At 43.1% G+C, this 8,783-nt stretch overlaps 1 protein-coding gene across 1 annotated transcript in view; it reads right to left on the bottom strand.

Annotated features, from left to right (window-relative positions):
* PRRG1 (proline rich and Gla domain 1) overlaps positions 1 to 8,263 on the bottom strand; it is a 132,481-nt gene extending 124,218 nt beyond the window's left edge. The window contains exon 1 of the mRNA XM_030851518.3: positions 8,149 to 8,263. The gene's annotated coding sequence lies outside the window, so the exon portion shown is untranslated. The remainder of the gene's footprint in view (positions 1 to 8,148) is intronic.
* Positions 8,264 to 8,783: the final 520 nt, after the last annotated feature.

The following is an 8,783-nucleotide window of genomic DNA, read 5'->3' on the forward strand; positions in this document are numbered from 1 at the left end:
ACTCCGTAACACCATACACAAAAATAAGCTCAAAATGGATTAAAGACCTAAATGTAAGGCCAGAAACTATCAAACTCTTAGAGGAAAACATAGGCAGAACACTCTATGAAATAAAGCACAGCAAGATCCTTTTTGACACACCTCCTAGAGAAATGAAATAAAAACAAAAATAAAGAAATGGGACCTAATGAAACTTAAAATCTTTTGCACAGCAAAGGAAACCATGAACAAGACCAAAAGACAACCCTCAGAATGGGAAAAAAATATTTGCAAATGAAGAAACTGACAAAGGATTAATCTCCAAAATTTATAAGCAGCTCATGCAGCTCAATATCAAGAAAACAAACAACCCGATCCAAAAATGGGCAGAAGACCTAAATAGACATTTCTCCAAAGAAGATATACAGACTGCCAACAAACACATGAAAGAATGCACAACATCATTAATCATTAGAGAAATGCAAATCAAATTGCAATGAGATATCATCTCACACCGGTCAGAATGGCCATCATCAAAAAATCTAGAAACAATTAATGCTGGAGAGGGTGTGGAGAAAAGGGAACACTCTTGCACTGCTGGTTGGAATGTGAATTGGTACAGCCAATATGGTGAACAGTATGGAGGTTCCTTAAAAAACTACAAATAGAACTACCATATGACCCAGCAATCCCACTAGTGGCCATATACCCTGAGAAAAACATAACTCAAAAAGAGTCATGTACCAAAATGTTCATTGCAGCTCTATTTACAATAGCCCAGAGATGGAAACAACCTAAGTGCCCATCATCAGATGAATGGATAAAGAAGATGTGGCACATGTATACAATGGAATATTACTCAGCCATAAAAAGAAACGAAATTGAGCTATTTGTAGTCAGGTGGATGGATCTAGAGTCTGTCATACAGAGTGAAGCAAGTCAGAAAGAGAAAGACAAATACCATACGCTAACACATGTATATGGAATTTAAGGAAAAAAATGTCATTTAGAACCTAGGGGTAAGAGAGGAATAAAGACACAGACCTAGTAGAGAATGGACTTGAGGATATGGGGAGGGGGAAGGGTAAGCTGTGACGGAGTGAGAGAGTGGCATGGACATATATACACTACCAAACGTAAAAAAGATAGCTAGTGGGAAGCAGCCTCATAGCACAGGGAGATCAGCTCGGTGCTTTGTGATCACCTAGAGGGGTGGGATAGGGAGAGTGGGAGGGAGGGAGACACCAGAGTGAAGAGATATGGGAACATATGTATATGTATAACTAATTCACTTTGTTATAAAGCAGAAACTAACACACTATTGTAAAGCAATTATACTCCTATAAAGATGTTAAAAAAATAAATAAATAAAAATAAAAAATGGGCAAAAGATCTGGACACCTGAAAAAGAAAATATACAGATGGCAAGTAAGCATATGAAACGATGTTTAATATCTTTTATCATTGGTGAATTCCAAATTAAAGCAATGAGATATTACTACACACCTATTTGAATGACCAAAACCCAAAACACTGAAAAAACCAAATGCTAGTGAATATGTGGAGCAACAGGAATTCTCATCCATTGTAGGTGGAGATGTAAAATGGTACAGCCACTTTGTAATACAAACTGGCAGTTTCTTACAAAGTTAAACATACTCTTATCATATGATCCAGCAATTGTGTCCACAAAAAAAGCCTACACATAGATGTTTACAGCAGCTTTATTCACAGTTGCCAAAACTGGGAAGCAACCAAGATGTCCTTCAGTAAATTAACGGATAAATTGTGATATATCCAGACAACTGAATATTATTCAGCACTGAAAAGAAATGAGCTATCAAGCCATGAAAAGACATGGAGGAAAGTAACGCATATTGCTATATGAAAGAAGCCAATGTAACAAGTTCACATACTGTGGAATTCCAACAATTGACATTCTAGAAAAGGTAAATCTATGGAAACAGTAAGAAGACCAGGGTTGCCAGGGATCAACAGGCAGAGCACAGAGGATTTTTAGGGCAGCAAAACTATTCTGTATGATGTTACAATGGTAGATGCATGTCATTAAACATTTATCCAAACCCACACAATGTACAACACCAAGAGTGAACTCTAATGTAAACTATGGACTTTAGGTGATAATGATGTGTCAGTGTAGGTTCACTGCTTATAACAAAGGTACCACTATGTTGCAGGATGTTCATAGTGGAAGAGTTCGTGTGTGTTTGTGGGTATATGGGAACTCTGTATTTTCTGCTCAATTTTGCTGTGAACCTAAAATGCTCTAAAAACCAGTTCATTAATGTTTTTAAAGCAAAGTAATAACCCTTTCTCTTTCCTTGTAATGATTTGTTCCATTCCCAGAGCTTCCTGTCCACCCATGCCACTCTCCTGAATTCCACCTGGATATCAAACAGTCATCTCAGACTCAGCATGCCTAGTACTGAATCCTTGGTCTTCCTTCTCTCAAATTTTCTTCTCCAACAATCTTCCATATCTCACTAAATAGCTACTCCATCCTTCTAGTTGTTCAGATCAAAATCCTCGGCGTCATCCCTGACTCTCATGCTTCGTCACATTCCCCTTCCAATTCCACTTCCAATAAATGAGCAGGAAATCTGATCACTTATCATACCTCCAGCATTATACTGTCTTGGTCTGAGCCACCACAACCTCTCCTCAAATTGGTCTCTTCTGTTCTTGCTCCCCTTATAATCTATTCTCCACAAAGCACTCAGATTGATCCTTGCAAAAAACAAATCAGATCACATCATTTCACTCTTCAAACGTTTCATGGCTTTCCTTCTCACTCAATAACCTTACAATGTCCTCTCACAAGGAGCTGAATAGCCCTACATGCTCTTCCCACCCTCCAACACACCTTCTTACTTATCTGACCCTGTTTCTTATTATTGATCCCCACTCATTCATGCTACTCTAACCACAAGGACTGTTTTGTGATTCCTAGCAAAAAGGTCTCAAAAAGGTACCACCTCAGGACCTCTATACTTGCTGTTCTCTGTGCCCAGAAAGCTCTTCCTCCAAATAAATGGTTTTCTCATCTCTTACAAGTCTTTGCTGACAGCGAAGTCTTCCCTGATCACCACCCTCCAATAGACTCTATTCAACTACTGGTGAATACCTATAGATGCTCCACTATTCACTTTCCCTACTTTGTATTTCTCCAAAGAATGCAACACTTTATAACTTTACATACATACACATATATACATATACGTGTATGTGTATATATATATATATACACACACACACAGAGAGAGAGAGAGAGACAGCACACACATGCACACTTATATTTTATTTATTTATTTTATTATCTTCCTCCCTCAAATAGGATGTGAGCTCCTTGAAGACAGAAATTTCCAATAATACAAATATTTTATTCACTGCTATATCCTTAGTTCTTAGAACAATGCCTGGCAACTGAGAGGTACACAAACATTTGTTGAATAATAATCATATAAATACTTACGATATGTCATCTTATGGCAAGGGCTGGGGCAAGAGCGTTACAGCACAGCAAGTCTAGACTTAATTTCAAAAAATTCTTCTAAATGAGAAAAGTTGTGAAAAAACACAACTGTGTAACCATTAGAGGGAGCTGGAGTAGCTGAACTATTTTATTTACCAGCATTACTAACCTTGAAAAATCCATAGAGTTCATGGACTATTTAAGTTCCACTGAACAGTAGTGTGCAAACAACCTCCCTTAAGGAGTGTTCCTTCAACTTCTCCCCTCTCTACTTTTAGATTTATGTTTCTTCACTCATTCCTTTCCCCTCTATTCTCTTGGTGCCCGATTCTATTCCCTCCTGCCCTCTGGCTCCAGTTCTCTATTTCATCAATTATATCCCCTTAGCATTACACCTTCAAACACTCCAGCAGGCTTTTTACTTCTTTTTACACATTCCTGTTTTCTTGATCCCTTAAAATTCTCAAACTCCAGTGTTTTTCTTCCCTTCTCACTTCATCAACAATTTACCCAAAACTAGGTTTATTTTCACTGCTTCTACTTCCTGACCATCATTGTTCAAAGAAGTGGTTCTTAACCAGGGTGTACATGAAAATCTCCTGGAATTTTTTCATGCCCAGGTTCCACACACTGAAATTCTGACTTGATGAGTTTGCACTGGGGGGAAGGGCACTAAACATAAGTATGCTGGTGAAAACAACTCCCTAACAGAGTCTAATGCACACCCCAGATTAAGAACCATTACCTCAAATACCTGCCATATGTTTTTTCTGGTCATAATAATGATAATATTCCACCAACTGAGGAGTATAATTAAATCAACCCTCTGTATCTGACACACATGAAAAACAAACAAAAAGGCTCCTGGTCACCAAATCCAACTGTGTTCTCTTAGTTTTATCCTTTCCAAACTTTACAAGATATTTGATACCACCAGCTTTTAAGTATGCTCCTCTCTTCGATAACTTTTTGGTCTTTTATTTTTTTGGTCTCCCTTCCTCCCTGCCAATTTGTCTTAATCCATCTAGATCAGTGCCTCTCAATGTGATCCAAGGGTCAGCAGCATCACTATCATTTGGAAACTTGTAAGAAATGAAAACTCCTCAGGCCCCATCCCAGACATCAGAAACTCCAGGGATGGGGCCCAGAAATCTACGCATTCTTGTGATTATTATGCATGCTGATGTTTGGGAACCACTGTGCTAAGCCACCTGTTTTAGAAATATGGGAGGAATCTACAATCACAGAACTGAAGCTCCAACAGAGTAGATGTCAATACATCCATATTTTGAAGTTAACTGCTAGTGAAATTATAGTACTTGTCATAAGAAATGGCAATTAGGAATAACGATAGCTACCATTATTAGGGCAATTAGTATGTGCTAGATATTATGGGAAGCTGTTAATACACTTGATCTCACTTATCAGGTGTTATAATTATCATTTTTACAGATGAGGAAACTGACACTTAGAGAAAGATTTTTAACATCTTCCTCCAAATTTCACGCCCTTGACCACCATATTATTGTCTCCTGCACAGAGTGGGAAAGAAGGAGTCTTGGACAGAATCCTAAGAAGACTCAGTGGAAGTGACTGAGGTTGACTGGTCAAAGAATGAGAGGAAAAACCAGAAATAAGGGAGGAAGTCCAGGTGAGGAAAGTTTTAAGTAGGAAGCCTTAATCACAGTAGTTGGGATTTTTTTTTGTTTTTTCAGTGCATCTACAGACCACAGAGGATGTAGAACTTTTTTAGAAAATGTTTTATGGCGGCTACTCATTCTCTCTGATTCCCAAGTTTTACTGACAAAAACCAGACACTAACTTGCAGTGTTTTGAGGGGAACAGTGGTTAATATTATATATATTTTTAAAAAGTGACATGAAGAAAAAGAGTTTTCTTCATGTGGAGAGGGGATAAATTGAGGGGAGAAACCTTACAAGTTTACTAAGAGCCAGAATAGGTTTTCTGCTCTGCAGGCACAGAAGCCTAGAGTAACCAAGTAGTCAATCCTGACTCATTTTTAAAACTAAAGTATCAATTTTCTTCACTTATAAGCTGAGTAAACATTTGCTCACGGTATTCTCTGCGATGGGTAAATCCATCTAGCAGACGAAAGCTAGGTGTAGGGGTGATGAGCTTGAGTGGTGAGGGGCAAGAGGAAGATAATCCCTGTTATGAGCCGGAGGTGAATAGAAGGCCAGTGGTGCTGGTGCAGTGAAGAGAACTGGCTGGTAGAAAATAGGACAAGCCTATTGAGGGCACTCTGAAGTGAAGAGACTCATTAGCCAAATACTCAAATCACCTTTTAGGAGGAGTATAATGCAATTGACTAGTCTCTCTAATTGGTCTAATAGGTTACAGCTTCTTTAGTTACATTAGCTTTCATAAGATACCATCTGGCCCGCTTAATCCGCTTACAAATTTCCTAAATTCCAGCAGCAACCTATTTGTGTCTTTCTACAAATGATTAATCTTCCTTTCATGTTGACTTTTCACTTGTTTCAGTGTCAGAAGTTGACCTTTTAAAAGAATTGGCCTTTTTCTGATGTCTATTTTGTCAATATCCGCAAAGCTTTTTCACCTCTTCTAGAAGGATAATCCACAGACTAATACATGGGAACATATTTCCATACTTGTTTCTTATCCATATTCCAAATAATGTTGTTCAAATACTAAATATAATTTCAGCCTTTTGAATTTCTTCCATTACCCCATGAACTTTATGTGATACAAATTACTATCTTTCCAACAGCACTTATTAACATCTAAGTGTATTCATTAGGCACTTAGTACCTACCCAGCAGCCCTAGGTACTGGGATAACACAGAAGACTGACGTTCCAGTAGCAAGAGAGAAATAAGGCCAGTAGTATCAGTTTAGCAGAAAAGGGGGGTGACTAATTCATTCTGATGGATCTGGCAATTTTTCCAAGTGGTGAATTAGGCTGAGTCTGAAGGGATGAATAGGAGTTCATTAGCCACTGGAAAAGGGAAGTATCCCTAGCACCTCCCTCCCCAAATCTGGTAATGTTAGTGGCATTTAACTTAAAATAACAGTAAAAGAAAGAATAAAATGACAATAACACAAGAAGAAATCGTGCTCACTTCATGATTTGGGGGTTGGAGGGGGTACTGAGCCTGTAAACACACTTCAGATCTGAAAGTAAATGTTTATAAAACGGGATTCACAATCGAGGGAAAGGGGTGGAGGAGGAAGAAGTTCAGTTTGTTTTATTGTATTAAGTTAAACAAATGAGTAAAAATATCAACATCTATGCTTGGGAACACATACTACTTTCCATAAAGATCCTAAGCTTGAAAATGAAAGCCTCAGAATCTTATCTAAAATTACAATATTTGCCCTGTTTTTTTTTTTTTTTTTTTTGCGGTACGCGGGCCTCTCACTGTTGCGGCCTCTCCCGTTGCGGAGCACTGGCTCCGGACGCGCAGGCTCAGCGGCCATGGCTCACGGGCCCAGCCGCTCCGCGGCATGTGGGATCTTCCCGGACCGGGGCACGAACCCGGTCCCTTGCATCGGCAGGCGGACTCTCAACCACTGCGCCACCAGGGAAGCCCCTGCCCTGGTGTTTTATATCCCCAATACCAAACAATCAACCACACCCTAACCAACTTCCACTTACTCTAACTTTCACATCTCCACATCCTTCAAAGTTTGGCTTAATTTATAGTATAACTATCTCAAAGCATTAATTTAGTTCTAAGTTTTGGCACTCCACCTCTTCATCCTTCCGTTCAATTATTTCCTCTTAAATTCCATTAATTTCGCCTTTCTCCTTAAGGGACACTTAGAAAATACATCAACAGCACAATTACAAAACCAATGGCTGCAGCCAGTCTGCACACACACACTCATTTCCACTCACATCCTTCTCGAGGCTGTTTCTACCACTGATCAAAATCAGCGGACCAGGAAGGAGGAAAAAGCTGAGCCAGGAGGGTTGTTCCCTTCCTTCCACTCCCCCCAAGGCTGCCGCCCCCGCTCCCCATTCCCCCAGGGCCGCACCGCGACCTCGTGCGGCCCCCCTCCACCGACCCGCCCCCGCTGTCACCAGCCACTGCCTAGAAAACAGTCATAGCCTTTGTTAAAACGTCCATGAGCACAATGTACCAGAAGACGGACACATTCCCGGGGGCGGGGTGAAGAAAGTCACACGAATGCCACTCCCTCCTTGGCACAAGCTTGGGGCGACAGCCCACCTCCTCCAAATCCTCTCCCCCCGCGACGCGGAATGTTCCTGGCAACTCTGCACTCCGAGACGGCAGCGCGGGGGAAGGGACAGGCCCGGGACGCCCGCCGCTCAGGGGCACCAAGCGAGGGTACTGAACTTGAAGCTGGGACACCCTCCAGCGCTCTTGGCGAGGCTCCCGGTTCTGCCAAGCCTGAGTCCGGACTTCCAGCCTCTGGAGCCCTTTCCTTCAATTTCTCCTCACACATACCCTCTCCCGCTCCCGCCACCACGCACTCAGCTCCCCACGCGGCCGGGGCCGGACACTGTCCGGCAGCGAGGCCAGCCCCGCTGCCGCACGTCTGGCAGGTTTCTCCTTATGGGGCCGACGTCTCCCCGGGCCGCCACCCGCACACGTTCCGAACCCTCCCCGGACGCCCGCCCGAACCACGTTCCCCGGCTGCGAGCCCCGCGCTGCCAACGCACTCACCGCGCGTCCCGCGCCACTACTCCGCGCTCCTGCCGGCCGCCAACCGCGCTTGCGCCTTCCCACCGCCACCGAGCCCAGGAGGAGCCAGGAGCCGACGGGAAGGGCGGTGGGAAGCGGCGGGGGCGGGGCCCGGGCGGAGTTAGGAAGGGGAGGGGAGGGGCCAGGCAGGGTGGGAAACAGAGGGGCGGGGCCTCCGCCGCCTAGGTTCGGAAGACTTAGTGCTCAGGGCACCGCGTTAGAGCTTTCCACTCTTGAGATCTGTTATAAATAACACTGGCAAGAGAAGTCGTCGAGGCCCCTGGGTGCACCCCACGCACATTCACACTCCAGAAAGCCCAGCATGGCGCGGGGCCAAGCTAGCCAGCCCCCCTGCGTCAGCACGCCTCTCCCTGGACCCACCCTAGATCCTCGCGAGCCTTTCACCCTTTTACATGCCTACCTCCCCACACACTATTCCGCCCACTGGCCTCTCTCCTCATTGTGCGGTGTCCTCAGCCCATGGTAAGCGGCATGGAAATTTCTCACCCACAAAGCGCCTGTGCAGGGCACCCTAGTTAACATGTCTCTGCTGTGTGAGCCCAGAACGTGGTTGGTGACTTTCCAACCGTTGCCCACTGTTACAGTTCAGCCCTTTC

This window comes from Globicephala melas, chromosome X, assembly GCF_963455315.2.
Source record: "Globicephala melas chromosome X, mGloMel1.2, whole genome shotgun sequence".
NCBI lineage: Eukaryota > Metazoa > Chordata > Mammalia > Artiodactyla > Delphinidae > Globicephala > Globicephala melas.